General features: G+C 39.1%; 1 pseudogene; it reads right to left on the bottom strand.

The window, feature by feature from the left end:
• Positions 1–13,764: 13,764 nt before the first annotated feature.
• Positions 13,765–15,482, bottom strand: part of LOC112062044 (caspase-4-like) — a 142,405-nt pseudogene continuing 140,687 nt past the window's right edge.

Here is a 15,482-nt window from a genome sequence, read left to right as displayed (position 1 = left end):
CTTTGGGTAGTAGAGTCATTTTCACAATGTTGATTCTTCCAATCCAAGAACATGGTATATTTCTCCACCTATTTGTATCATCTTTAATTTCTTTCATCAGTATCTTATAATTTTCTATATACAGGTCTTTTGTCTCCTTAGGTAGGGTATTCCTAGATATTTTATTCTTTTTGTTGCAATGGTAAATGGAAGTTTTTTTCTTAATTTCACTCTCAGATTTTTCATCATTAGTGTAGAGGAATGCCAGAGATTTCTGTGCATTAATTTTGTATCCTGCTACTTTACCAAATTCATTGATTAGCTCTAGTAGTTTTCTGTTAGCATCTTTAGGATTCTCTATGTATAGTATGTCATCTGCAAACAGTGACAACTTTACTTCTTCTTTTTTGATTTGGATTCCTTTTATTTCTTTTTCTTCCCTCAATGCTGTGGCTAGAACTTCCAAAACTATGTTGAATAAGAGTGGTGAGGGTGGGCAACCTTTTTTTCTTCCTGATCTTAGTGGAAATGGTTTCAGTTTTTCAACATTGAGGACGATGTTGGCTGTGGGTTTGTCATATATGGCCTTTATTATGTTGAGGAAAGTTCCCTCTATGCCTACTTTCTGCAGGGTTTTTATCATAATGGGTGTTGAATTTTTTCAAAAGCTTTTTCTGCATATATTGAGATGACCAAATGGTTTTTCTCCTTCAGTTTGTTGATTTGGTGTATCACATTGATTGATTTGCATACATTGAACAATCCTTGAATTCGTGGAATAAACCCCAATTGATCATGGTGTATGATCCTTTTAATGTGCTGTTGGATTCTGTTTGCTAGTATTTTGTTGAGGATTTTTGCATCTATGTTCATCAGTGATATTGGCCTGTAGTTTTCTTTCTTTGTGACGTCTTTGTCTGGTTTTGGTATCAGGGTGATGGTGGCCTCATAGAATGAGTTTGGGAGTGTTTCTCCCTCTGCTATCTTTTGGAAGAGTTTGAGAAGGATAGGTGTTAGCTCTTCTCTAAATGTTTGATAGAATTCGCCTGTGAACGCATCTGGTCCTGGGCTTTTGTTTGTTGGACGATTTTTAACCACAGTTTCAATTTCAGTGCTTGTGATTGTTCTGTTCATATTTTCTATTTCTTCCCGGTTCATTCTTGGCAGGTTGTATATTTCTAAGCTTTTAGTTTTATTGATGTTTGCTATCATTTCCTTCATTTCTTTTTCATTTACTTCTGCTCTGATCTTTATGATTTATTTCCTTCTGCTAAATTTGTTTTTTTTGTTGTTCTTCTTTCTCTAATTGCTTTAGGTGCAAGGTTAGGTTGTTTATTTGAGATGTTTCCTGTTTCTTAAGGTAGGATTGTATTGTTATAAACTTCCCTCTTAGAACTGCTTTTGCTGCATCCCATAGGTTTTGGGTCGTCGTGTCTCCATTGTCATTTGTTTCTAGGAATTTTTTGATTTCCTCTTTGATTTCTTCAGTGATCACTTCGTTATTAAGTGGTGTATTGTTTAGCCTCCATGTGTTTCTATTTTTTACAGATCTTTTCCTGTAATTGATATCTAGTCTCATAGCATTGTGATCAGAAAACATACTTGATATGATTTCAATTTTCTTAAATTTATCAAGGCTAAATTTGTGACCCAAGATATGATCTATCCTGGAGAATGTTCCATGAACACTTGAGAAAAATGTGTATTCTGTTATTTTTGGATGGAATGTCCTATATATATCAATTAAGCCATCTTGTTTAATGTATCATTTAAAGCTTGTGTTTCCTTATTTATTTTCATTTTGGTGAAAGTGGGGTGTTAAAGTGCTCTACTATGATTGTGTTACTGTCGATTTCTGCTTTTATGGCTATTAGTATTCGCCTTATGCATTGAGGTGCTCCTATGTTGGGTGCATAAATATTTACAATTTTTATGTCTTCCTCATGAATCTATCCCTTGATCATTATGTAGTGTCCTTCTTTGTGTCTTTTAATAGTCTTTATTTTAAAGTCTATTTTGTCTGATATGAGAATTGCTACTCCATCTTTCTTCTGATTTCCATTTCCATGGAATATCTTTTTCCATCCCCTCACTTTCAGTCTGTATGTGTCACTAGGTCTGAAGTGGGTCTCTTGTAGACAGCATATATATTGATCTTGTTTTTGTATCCATTCAGCCAGTCTGTGTCTTTTGGTAGGAGCATTTAATCCATTTACATTTAAGGTAATTATCGATATGTATGTTCCTATTACCATTTACTTAATTGTTTCAGGTTGTTCTTGTAGGTCTTTTCCTTTTCTTGTGTTTCTTGCCTAGAGAAATTCCTTTAGCATTTGTTGTAAAGCTGGTTTGGTGGTGCTGAACTCTCTCAGCTTTTGCTTGTCTGTAAAGGTTTTAATTTCTCCATCAAAGCTGAATGAGATCCTTGCTGGGTAGAGTAATCTTGGTTGTAGGTTTTTCTCCTTCACTACTTTAAATATGTCCTGCCACACCCTTCTGTCTTGCAGAGTTTGTGCTGAAAGATCAGCTGTTAACCTTATTGGAATTCCCTTGTATGTTATTTGTTGTTTTCCCCTTGCTGCTTTTAATATATTTTCTTTGTACTTAATTTTTGATAGTTTGATTAATATGTGTCTTGGCGTGTTTCTCCTTGGATTTATCCTGTATGGGACTCTCTGTGCTTCCTCGACTTGATTAACTATTTCCTTTCCCATATTAGGGAATTGTCTTCAAATATTTTGTCTTCAAATATAATGTCTTCAAATGTCTTCAAATATTTTCTCAGTCCCTTTCTTTTTCTCTTCTTCTGGGACCCCTATAATTCAAATGTTGGTGCATTTAATGTTGTCCCAGACGTCTCTGAGACTGTCCTCAGTTCTTTTCATTCTTTTTTCTTTATTCTGCTCTGCAGTAGTTATTTCCACTATTTTATCTTCCAGTTCACTTATCCGTTCTTCTTCCTTAGTTATTCTGCTATTGATCCCATCTAGAGTATTTTTAATTTCATTTATTGTGTTGTTCATCATTGCTTGCTTCCTCTTTATTTCATCTAGGTCCTTGTTAAATGTTTCTTGCACTTTGTCTATTCTATTTCCAAGATTTTGGATCATCTTTACTATCATTATTCTGAATTCTTTTTCAGGTAAACTGCCTATTTACTCTTCATTTGTTAGGTCTGGTGGGTTTTTACCTTGTTCCTTCATCTGCTGTGTGTTTTTCTGTCTTTTCATTTTTCTTATCTTACTGTGTTTAGGGCTCCTTTTTGCAAGCTGCAGGTTCATAGTTCCCGTTGTTTTGGTGTCTGTCCCCAGTGGCTAAGGTTGGTTCAGTGGGTTGTGTAGGCTTCCTGGGTGAGGGGACTAGTGCCTGTGTTTTTGTGGATGAGGCTGGATGTTTTCTTTCTGGTGGGCAGGTCTACGTCTGGTGGTGTGTTTTGGGGTGTCTGTAGTCTTATTATGATTTTAGGCAGTCTCTCTGCTAATGGATGGGGATGTGTCCCTGTCTTGCTAGTTGTTTGCCATAGGGTGTCTAGCACTGTAGCTTGCTGGTCGTTGAGTGAAGCTGGGTCTTCTGTTGAGATGGAGATCTCTGGGAGATTTTTGCTGTTTGATATTACGTGGAGCTGGGAGGTCTGTTGTGGACCAGTATTCTGAAGTTGGTTCTCCTACCTCAGAGACACAGACCTGACGCATGGCTAGATCACCAAGAGCTTTTAACCATATGGCTCAGAATAAAAGGGAGAAAAAATAGAAAGGAAAGAAAGAAAGGAAGAATGGAAGGAAAGAAGGAAGAAAGGAAGGAAGGAAGGAAGAAAAGAAGGAAGGAAGGATGGAAGGAAGGAAGGAAGAAAGGAAGGAAGGAAAAAAGGAAGGAAGGAAGAAAGGAAGGAAGAAAGGAAGAAAGAAATAAGATAAAATAAAGTAGGATAAAATAAAGTTATTAAAATAAAAAATAATTATTAAGACAAAAAAATTTTTTAAGTAAAAAAAAAAACAAAAACGGAAGGTCAGAACCTTAGGACAAATGGTGAAAGCAAAGCTATACAGACAAAATCTCACACAGAAGCATACACACACACACACCAACAAAAAGAGAAAAAGGGGAAAAAAAATAATATATCTTGCTCCCAAAGTCAACCTCCTCAATTTGGGATGATTTGTTGTCTATTAAGGTATTCCACAGATGCAGGGTACATCAAGTTGATTGTGGAGGTTTAATCCACTGCTTCTGAAGTTGCTGGGAGAGATTTTCCTTTCTCTTCTTTGTTCGCACAGCTCCAGGGGTTCAGCTTTGGATTTGGCCCTGCCTCTGCGTGTAGGTCACCTGAGGGCGTCTGCCCTTTGCTCAGACAGGACGGGGTTAAAGGCGCAGCTGATTTGGGGTCTCTGGCTCACTCAGGCTGTGGGGAGGGAGGGGTATGGATGCCGGGCAAGCCTGTGGTGGCAGAGGCCGGCGTGACGTTGCACCACCCTGAGGTGCGCCATGTGTTCTTCCGGGGAATTGTCCCTGGGTCCCGGGACCCTGGCAGTGGAGGGCTGCACAGGCTCCCGGTAGGGGAGGTGTGGAGAGTGACCTGTGCTCTCACACAGGCTTCTTGGTGGCGGCAGCAGCAGCCTTAGCGTCTCATGCCCGTCTGTGGTGTCCGCGCTGATAGCTGCAGCTCGCGCCCGTTTCTGGCTCTCCTTTAAGTGGCACGCTTAATCCCCTCTCCTCGCACACCAGGAAACAAAGAGGCAAGAGAAAGTCTCTTGTCTCTTCGGCAGCTCCATTCCCGTCTCTGGAGCTCCTTTAAGCGGCGCACTTAAACCCCTCTCCTCAAACACCAGGAAACAAAGAGGGAAGAAAAAGTCTCTTGCCTCTTCGGCAGCTCCAGACTTCTCCAGGACTCCCTTCCAGCTAGCCGTGGTGCACTAGCCCCTTCAGGCTGTGTTCATGCTGCCAACCCCATTCCTCTCCCTGGGATCCAATCGAAGCCCGAGCCTCAGCTCCCAGCCCCTGCCTGTCCAAGCAGGTGAGCAGACAAGCCCCTCGGGCTGGTGAGTGCTGGTCGGCACCGATCCTTTGCAGGAACCTCTCTGCTTTGCCCTCCACACCCTATGACTGCACTCTCCTCTGTAGCTCTGAAGCTTCCCCCTCTGCCACCCACAGTCTCCGCCCATGAAGGGGCTTCTAGTGTGTGGAAACCTTTCCTCCTTCACAGCTCCCTCCTACTCGTGCAGGTCCCATCCTTTTTCTTTTGTCTCTGTTTATTCTTTTGCCCTACCCAGGTACATGGGGTGTTTCTTGCTTTTTGGGAGGTCTGAGGTCTTCCGCCAGCATTCAGTGGGTGTTCTATAGGAGCAGTTCCACGTGTAGATGTATTTCTGATGTATCTGTGGGGAGGAAGGTGACCTCCATGTCTTACTCTTCCACCATCTTCTCTCTCCATATCCGTGTTATTATTTTTGACTAAACAATCAATTTTCCTTTACAGAGTGTATATATATATATATATATATATATATATATATATATACTTACGTATATGTAGATAGATAAATATCTGCCCATGTAGTTACCATTGCCAGCACGTTCATTCCTTTTTATAGATCTATATTTCCAAAGAGCATCATTTGCCCTGTTGGTTGACTTCCATTAACAAGAGCACCCATCTTTAAGGCAGCGAAAATGGTGGAGTAGAAATGCTCTGAGCTCACCTCTCATGATCACACAAGATGACAACTATTGGAATACAGACCATCAATACAAAAGACTGGAGCCTACCAGGAAAGATCTACAACTAAAGTCATAAAGACAGAACCACAATGAGAATGGTAAGAGGGGCACACTTGTGATATAACCAAATCCCATATGCCCCAGGTGGGTGACCCACAAAGTGGAGAATCATTATATTGCACAGGTTCTCTCACAGGAATGAGAGTCAGCCTCCCTAGTCTGGGGATCTGGCACCGGGATGATGTGTTCCCACAACATTTGTCTTTGAAGGCCAGTGGGGTTTTATTGCAGGAGTCACACAAGACAGGGGGAAGTAGAGACTTCACTCTTAAAAGTGGCACACAATATCTCTCATGAACCATGACCCAGGGGAAAAACAATAATTTGGTAGGAGCCTGGGAAAGACCTACCTGCTGGTCTGGAGAAGCGGGGTGTGGCTGCAACTCACACAGGGAACAAAGACACTGGTAGCAGACACATTGAGGAACATTCAACCACATGAATATTGACATACTGGCTCATTGCTGTCAAGATCTGGTCCCACCCAGCAACCTATAGGCTTCAGTGCTGGGACACTTAAGGCCAAATAACAAACTAGGTGGGGACACAGCCTCACCCCTCAGCAGACAGGTTCCTAAAGACTTTCTGAGCCCACAGCCTCCTCTAAACATGCCCCTGGACATGGCCCTGCCCACCTGAGGCCTGAGACCTAGCTCTACTCTCCAGTGGGCAAGCACTGAATCCTCCCACCAGGAGACATGCACAAGCCTTTAGACCAGCCTCACCCATGAGGGGACAGACACCAGAGGCAAGAAAATTATAATCCCACAATGCAGGCTAGAACCAACCCTAGGGCCAGCTGGGCCTGGTCCCTGCCTACTTGCAAGCCAATGCAACCTTCAGGACACCCTGGGCTCCATACTTAAGTGTGTCAGGAATGAGCCACCCCCCCACCCCCAACAATTATCTGAAATGAGCTCTGGGATCCATGGGTCTTGCAACTGGACTCCAGAAGCAGCTTTACATGCCAGGAGTCTGACACTAACCCCAGGATTTGGCTTCTCCTGCCAGTGTGTAGGCAACAGCCTCAGAATCTTTGGGATCCTGACTCCACCCACCAGTGAGTCAGCATTAGCCTTTTGGTCCCCTAGGGTTTTGCAGCCAGCCAGCTCATGACCAAACCCCACTAAATAGTAGCCAGAATTATCTGCACAAGGCATGTCCTGACATCCAACCAGACTAGGAGCCAACCAAGCCTACAAGACTTCCCATATAGTCAGCCTGCTACAACAGAAATACCCATGCAGCCCTCTTAGGGGGAAACCATAGAGCATTTAGCTTGGATAATGAGAGGGGAGTGCACTGCTGGGACATATAGGATGTCTCCTACCAAGGGCTGCTTCTCCAAGGTCGAGAATTATAGCCAACTACCACATACATAAAAAATACAAGTAACAACTTAGACTAAAAGTGGCAGAGGACTATATTCCAGATGAAAGGACAAGATAAAACCTCAGAAGAAGAGCTAAGTGGAGATAGGCAATTTACCCAAGAAAGAGTTCAGAGTAATGATCATAAAGATGATTGAAGAACTCAGGAGGAAAATGAAAGCATAGAGCAAAAAATTAGAAGTTTTTAACAAAGAGAAAATATAAAGAACAACCAAACAGAGATAAAGAATACAATAATTGAAAAGAACAATACATTAGAAAGAATCAATAGTAGACTAAATGACACAGAAGAACAGATCAGTGAGCTGGAAGAGAGAGTAGTGGAAATCATTGCTATGAACAGAAAGGTGTTTCTTGCTTTTTGGGAGGTCTGAGGTCTTCCGCCAGCATTCAGTGGGTGTTCTATAGGAGCAGTTCCACGTGTAGATGTATTTCTGATGTATCTGTGGGGAGGAAGGTGACCTCCATGTCTTACTCTTCCACCATCTTCTCTCTCCATATCCGTGTTATTATTTTTGACTAAACAATCAATTTTCCTTTACAGAGTGTATATATATATATATATATATATATATATATATATATACTTACGTATATGTAGATAGATAAATATCTGCCCATGTAGTTACCATTGCCAGCACGTTCATTCCTTTTTATAGATCTATATTTCCAAAGAGCATCATTTGCCCTGTTGGTTGACTTCCATTAACAAGAGCACCCATCTTTAAGGCAGCGAAAATGGTGGAGTAGAAATGCTCTGAGCTCACCTCTCATGATCACACAAGATGACAACTATTGGAATACAGACCATCAATACAAAAGACTGGAGCCTACCAGGAAAGATCTACAACTAAAGTCATAAAGACAGAACCACAATGAGAATGGTAAGAGGGGCACACTTGTGATATAACCAAATCCCATATGCCCCAGGTGGGTGACCCACAAAGTGGAGAATCATTATATTGCACAGGTTCTCTCACAGGAATGAGAGTCAGCCTCCCTAGTCTGGGGATCTGGCACCGGGATGATGTGTTCCCACAACATTTGTCTTTGAAGGCCAGTGGGGTTTTATTGCAGGAGTCACACAAGACAGGGGGAAGTAGAGACTTCACTCTTAAAAGTGGCACACAATATCTCTCATGAACCATGACCCAGGGGAAAAACAATAATTTGGTAGGAGCCTGGGAAAGACCTACCTGCTGGTCTGGAGAAGCGGGGTGTGGCTGCAACTCACACAGGGAACAAAGACACTGGTAGCAGACACATTGAGGAACATTCAACCACATGAATATTGACATACTGGCTCATTGCTGTCAAGATCTGGTCCCACCCAGCAACCTATAGGCTTCAGTGCTGGGACACTTAAGGCCAAATAACAAACTAGGTGGGGACACAGCCTCACCCCTCAGCAGACAGGTTCCTAAAGACTTTCTGAGCCCACAGCCTCCTCTAAACATGCCCCTGGACATGGCCCTGCCCACCTGAGGCCTGAGACCTAGCTCTACTCTCCAGTGGGCAAGCACTGAATCCTCCCACCAGGAGACATGCACAAGCCTTTAGACCAGCCTCACCCATGAGGGGACAGACACCAGAGGCAAGAAAATTATAATCCCACAATGCAGGCTAGAACCAACCCTAGGGCCAGCTGGGCCTTGTCCCTGCCTACTTGCAAGCCAATGCAACCTTCAGGACACCCTGGGCTCCATACTTAAGTGTGTCAGGAATGAGCCACCCCCCCACCCCCAACAATTATCTGAAATGAGCTCTGGGATCCATGGGTCTTGCAACTGGACTCCAGAAGCAGCTTTACATGCCAGGAGTCTGACACTAACCCCAGGATTTGGCTTCTCCTGCCAGTGTGTAGGCAACAGCCTCAGAATCTTTGGGATCCTGACTCCACCCACCAGTGAGTCAGCATTAGCCTTTTGGTCCCCTAGGGTTTTGCAGCCAGCCAGCTCATGACCAAACCCCACTAAATAGTAGCCAGAATTATCTGCACAAGGCATGTCCTGACATCCAACCAGACTAGGAGCCAACCAAGCCTACAAGACTTCCCATATAGTCAGCCTGCTACAACAGAAATACCCATGCAGCCCTCTTAGGGGGAAACCATAGAGCATTTAGCTTGGATAATGAGAGGGGAGTGCACTGCTGGGACATATAGGATGTCTCCTACCAAGGGCTGCTTCTCCAAGGTCGAGAATTATAGCCAACTACCACATACATAAAAAATACAAGTAACAACTTAGACTAAAAGTGGCAGAGGACTATATTCCAGATGAAAGGACAAGATAAAACCTCAGAAGAAGAGCTAAGTGGAGATAGGCAATTTACCCAAGAAAGAGTTCAGAGTAATGATCATAAAGATGATTGAAGAACTCAGGAGGAAAATGAAAGCATAGAGCAAAAAATTAGAAGTTTTTAACAAAGAGAAAATATAAAGAACAACCAAACAGAGATAAAGAATACAATAATTGAAAAGAACAATACATTAGAAAGAATCAATAGTAGACTAAATGACACAGAAGAACAGATCAGTGAGCTGGAAGAGAGAGTAGTGGAAATCATTGCTATGAACAGAAAAAAAAAAGGGGAGTGCACTGCTGGGACATATAGGATGTCTCCTACCAAGGGCTGCTTCTCCAAGGTCGAGAATTATAGCCAACTACCACATACATAAAAAATACAAGTAACAACTTAGACTAAAAGTGGCAGAGGACTATATTCCAGATGAAAGGACAAGATAAAACCTCAGAAGAAGAGCTAAGTGGAGATAGGCAATTTACCCAAGAAAGAGTTCAGAGTAATGATCATAAAGATGATTGAAGAACTCAGGAGGAAAATGAAAGCATAGAGCAAAAAATTAGAAGTTTTTAACAAAGAGAAAATATAAAGAACAACCAAACAGAGATAAAGAATACAATAATTGAAAAGAACAATACATTAGAAAGAATCAATAGTAGACTAAATGACACAGAAGAACAGATCAGTGAGCTGGAAGAGAGAGTAGTGGAAATCATTGCTATGAACAGAAAAAAAAAAAAAAAGAAAGGAGGACAGTTTAAGAGACCTCTGGGGCAACATCAAGTGTACTAATATTTGCATTATAGGAGTCCCAGAAAGAGAAAAGAGAGAGAGAGAAAGGGCCTGAGAAAATATTTTAAAAGATAACAGCTGAAAACTTCCTTAACCTGGGAAAGGAAACAAACACCTATGTCCAGGAAGCACAGAGAGTCCCACACAGGATTAACCCAGAGAGGAACACACCAAGACACATTGTAGTCAAATGGCAAAAAAAAAAAATTAAAGATAAAGAGAGACTACTAAAAGCAGAAAGAAAAAAGCAACAAATAATATACAAGGCAACTCCCATGAGGCTATCAGCTGATTTTTCAGCAGAAACTCTGCAGGCCAGAAGAGAGTGGCAGGATGTACTTAAAGAGATGAAAGGGAAAACCTACAGCCAAGAATACTCTACCCAGCAGGACTCTCATTCAGATTTTATGGAGAGATTTAAATTTTACAGACAAGTAAAAACTAAAAGAATTCAGCACCACCAAACCAGCTTTACAGCAAATGTTAAAGGAACTTCTCTAGGTGGACAAAACACACACACACAATTAGAGAAAAGCTCACTGGTAAGTACAAATGTACCATAAACGTAAGAAATCATGCACACACAAAACTAGAGGGAGGTTAAAAGAAAAAGAAGTAATAAAAACATCTGTATCCACAATAAGCAGTTAAGGGAAAAACAAACAAGTTAGATGTAAAATATGATATAAAAACAGTAATCTTGAAGGGAGGAGAGTACAAATGTTGGGGATTTAAAATGCATTTGAAATTAAGAGATCAGCAACTTAAAACAATCCTGTTTATATATAGAATGTTGTACAAAAACCTCCTGGTAACTGCAAACCAAAAATCTATAATAGATATAGAGAAATAAAGAAAAAGGAATCCAAATATAACACTAAAGGTAGTCATCAAATCACAAGAGAGCAAAAGAAGAAAGAAAGAAAACTTATAAAAACAAATCCAAACAATTAAGATGTGATATATCTATATCTACATCTATATCTATATCTATATAAATGGAATATTATTCAGACATAAAGAGGAATTAAATAATGTCATTTGCAGCAACGTGGGTGGACCTAGAGATTATCATACAAAGTGAAGTCATTCAGACATAGAAAGACAAATATCATGTGATATCACTTATATGTGGAATCTAAAACAGTGATACAAATGAACTTATTTACAAACAGAAAAAGATTCACAGAAATAGAAAGCAAATTTATGGTTACTAAAGGGGAAAGGGGAAGGAGGGATAAATTAGGAGTTTGTGATTAAAATACACACTATTATACATAAGATAGATAAGCAACAAGAACCTACTGTATAGCACAGGGAACTATATTCAATACCTTGTAATAGCCTATAATGGAAAAGAATCTGAAAAAGTATATATATATATATACACACACACACACACACTGAATATATACATATAGTATATATATATATATATATAACTGAACACTGCTGTACTAACACAACAGTGTAAATCAATTATACTACAATTTTAAAAACTTGTAGTGCAAGTCTACTGTTGTAATATTTCTGATTTTGTATGGCTGAGAAAGTTTTTATTTCACCTGTTTTTGAAAAATATTTTTCTGTTTTTCTGGACTTAGAATTTTAGGATCACTTTTTTTTCTTGTACTCCTATTTTCTAGCATGATGAATTGTTTCTGATAATCTGTTGCCATTCTTTACTTTGTTTTTCTGTATGTAGCATGTCTCTTTTTTCTCTTTACTTTTAGGGTTATCTTTTTATCAGTGGTTTAGAGAAATTAGACTAAGATGGGACTTGCTGTATTTTTTCATCTTTTAATATTTCAGGCTTTTTTGCCTGTTTTGAATCTATGGGTTCATCATTTTCATTACATTTGAAAAACTGGGGACTATTATTTCTTCAAATATTGTTTTGTTCCTTCCCCATCAGGACACCACTTAAACATACATTAGGGTTCTTATATTTGTCTCACTGATGTTTTGTTTATTTTTTAATGTATTATTTTCTATTATTTTTCTCTGTGATTCACCTTTTATAGTTTCTTCAAGTTCACCATATTTTTCTTCTACAATACTTAATCTTCTGTTAATCCCATCCAGTGTAGTTTTTAGCTCACACATTCTAGGTTTCATATCTGAAAATATAAATTAGATATTTTAATAACTTCCATGACTCTACTTAAATATTTGAAGATATAGAATACTGTCACAATACCTGTTTACTTCCTTTTCTGCTAATCCTAATATTTGTGCCAGTTATGGATCAGTTTTGAGTGACCTATTATTCAGCTAATGGTGAGTTTTACTTTCCTGATTCTTTGCATACCTGACATTTTAAAATTAGATGTCACGTATTTTGAATTATATATTTTCAAGTGCTGAATATTTTTGTATGTATTCTTGTGCTTTGTTCTCAGATTCATTAAGTTACTTGAGAACAGTTTGATCTTTTTGGGTCTTGCTTTAAAGATCTGTTAGGAAGGACAGAATTGTTTATTTCAGTGCTTTTTATACTCTACAACTTAGAAAAGACAATTAAGAATAGTCTCTGCAGGCAACTAATGAGATTTTCTAATCTGGCTGGTGGCAATATGCACTATTCCTGGCTCTGTATATGCACCATAGTATTGTTCCCTCTAATTCCGTAGGATAGTTTTGTCTTGACTCAAGTTGTTTCCTCACACACGTGCTGTACATTGTTAAATACTCAATGAGGACCCTCTGAAGACCTCCAGAGTTCTCTATGTAGTTCTCTCCTCTTTGATAGTTTATTCTGTGAAATCCAGCTACATTTTTTTCGCCCTGAATTCTCAGTTCTGTTTCCTAAGGGATTCAACTAGCTTCTGCCTTGCTCCTGCCTCCTTGTGCTTTCACCTGGAAACTTCCTCCAACTAGTAAGTTGAGGTAATTGTAGGACTCATCCTTGTTTATTTCACATTTCTCAGAGATCAGTATCCTTCATTACCTGATGTTCATTTCACTGAAAACTGTTGCTCATATTATATTTTGTTTGTTTTTGTTTGTTTGTTTTAGATAGGAGTATAAATCTAGTCTCTATTAGGCCATCTTAGCTGGAAGCAAAAGTCCCTTACTCCTAGGTTTTAGCAATATTTTTTTACCTCAGGGTTTATGCACTGGAGACCTTAACCCTGGAGATTTTTTCCTTCAATCCCCATTGAAACCTGATTCTCTCAGTCTTCTGAGATTCTCATCCCAAATTCTTGTCCCTTAAGGCTTTTCCTCAGATTCTTTTTCACTCATTTCCCACTCCCTGCTATCTCTCTTCCATTGCCAGTAAATAAATGTTATGCCAGTCAAAAACACACAAAAATTGCCCCATGCTACCAAACTTACAATTTACAGATGACCGCATCTGACAAAGAACTTTTTTCGTATTCTTTCTCACAGAACCCCATTATTCCTTTCCCTAGAAGTTGGAAATTACATATTTTTTTTAACAATGTGATATTTACTACTTGTACCTCCTATTAGATTATTAGCAGGAACTACATCTGTCTTTTTTACTGGTTTATCTGCATCAGATAGCTCTAGTTCTTACCTATAAAGGAAATAAATATATATCAAAAATAAATTTTTATACAAAAGGTGTCCCATAATCAAATATTTAAGTAAATGCTGTTACATACCACATGCTATCTTCATAAATTATATTTTTCTCTACAATATTCTTTATCTCTTTCTTATAAGATTTTTAATATTTTGAATAGAGAAGTTAAACATATATCAACTTTCTTCATCTACCAGAGCTTAGTAATTTAGAATAATGTAAAAAGCAATGTGTGTCACAGTGAGAATAATACTCTATCATTGGTATAAAATATGAGGGTGAGTTGTTATACACATTTGTTTTGGATTGTATGAATAAATGCACAGCATATTAGGTAATATGGTACTTACCATCACAAATATTTCTGTTAGATAACACCAAGAATATTTTTGAACATAATTTGAGTTGTGATATGAAAAGGGAACCACTTGCACTACTCCAGGAGATATTATCTGTGCATAAAGGAAATTATAAATCCTGTGTTACAACATTTATCCCTTAAATAATGTCATAGATTGTGAATATCTCTAGACAGACAGACTTAAGCAAGTAGGAAAAATAAAGACAGATTTCTGTGCTGGCTTTATATGTAAAGTAACATAGTGTACTTTGAACCATAGAAGACATCATGCAAGGATTATAGCATAGATGAGGGAATAAAGTTATATGGTTTAAAATGTAAAACTGATAGGTTTAAATTGGTACTATAGATCATATTTTCTAGGAAATATTATCTCACCTAATCTTGAACACTTTCTCAATTCAGAACAGCTACAAATTGATAGAGTAGTTATTGAACCTACGTCTATCTGGCTCAGAAGATGATTCAAAACAACACCATTGATGCCCTCTTTAGATAACCGGCCAGCCAGCAGGTAACCCTGAGAGTGGTCTCTCTTAATTAACACTGGTTTGTCCAATTCCTCGAACAGTCACAGAGACTGATTTTCTAAGTCTGTCATATTCTGGGTTTTTTTTTGTTTTGTTTTGTTTTTTTCAGTACGTGGGCCTCTCACTGTTGTGGCCTCTCCCATTGTGGGGAGATATTATCTGTGCATAAAGGAAATTATAAATCCTGTGTTACAACATTTATCCCTTAAATAATGTCATAGATTGTGAATATCTCTAGACAGACAGACTTAAGCAAGTAGGAAAAATAAAGACAGATTTCTGTGCTGGCTTTATATGTAAAGTAACATAGTGTACTTTGAACCATAGAAGACATCATGCAAGGATTATAGCATAGATGAGGGAATAAAGTTATATGGTTTAAAATGTAAAACTGATAGGTTTAAATTGGTACTATAGATCATATTTTCTAGGAAATATTATCTCACCTAATCTTGAACACTTTCTCAATTCAGAACAGCTACAAATTGATAGAGTAGTTATTGAACCTACGTCTATCTGGCTCAGAAGATGATTCAAAACAACACCATTGATGCCCTCTTTAGATAACCGGCCAGCCAGCAGGTAACCCTGAGAGTGGTCTCTCTTAATTAACACTGGTTTGTCCAATTCCTCGAACAGTCACAGAGACTGATTTTCTAAGTCTGTCATATTCTGGGTTTTTTTTTGTTTTGTTTTGTTTTTTTCAGTACGTGGGCCTCTCACTGTTGTGGCCTCTCCCATTGTGGAGCAGAGGCTCCGGACACACAGGCCCAGTGGCCATGGCTCACGGGCCCAGC

Source organism: Physeter macrocephalus, chromosome 16 (assembly GCF_002837175.3).
Source record: "Physeter macrocephalus isolate SW-GA chromosome 16, ASM283717v5, whole genome shotgun sequence".
In the NCBI taxonomy this organism is placed as follows: Eukaryota; Metazoa; Chordata; class Mammalia; order Artiodactyla; family Physeteridae; genus Physeter; species Physeter macrocephalus.
This window is presented reverse-complemented; position numbering and strand designations above follow the sequence as displayed.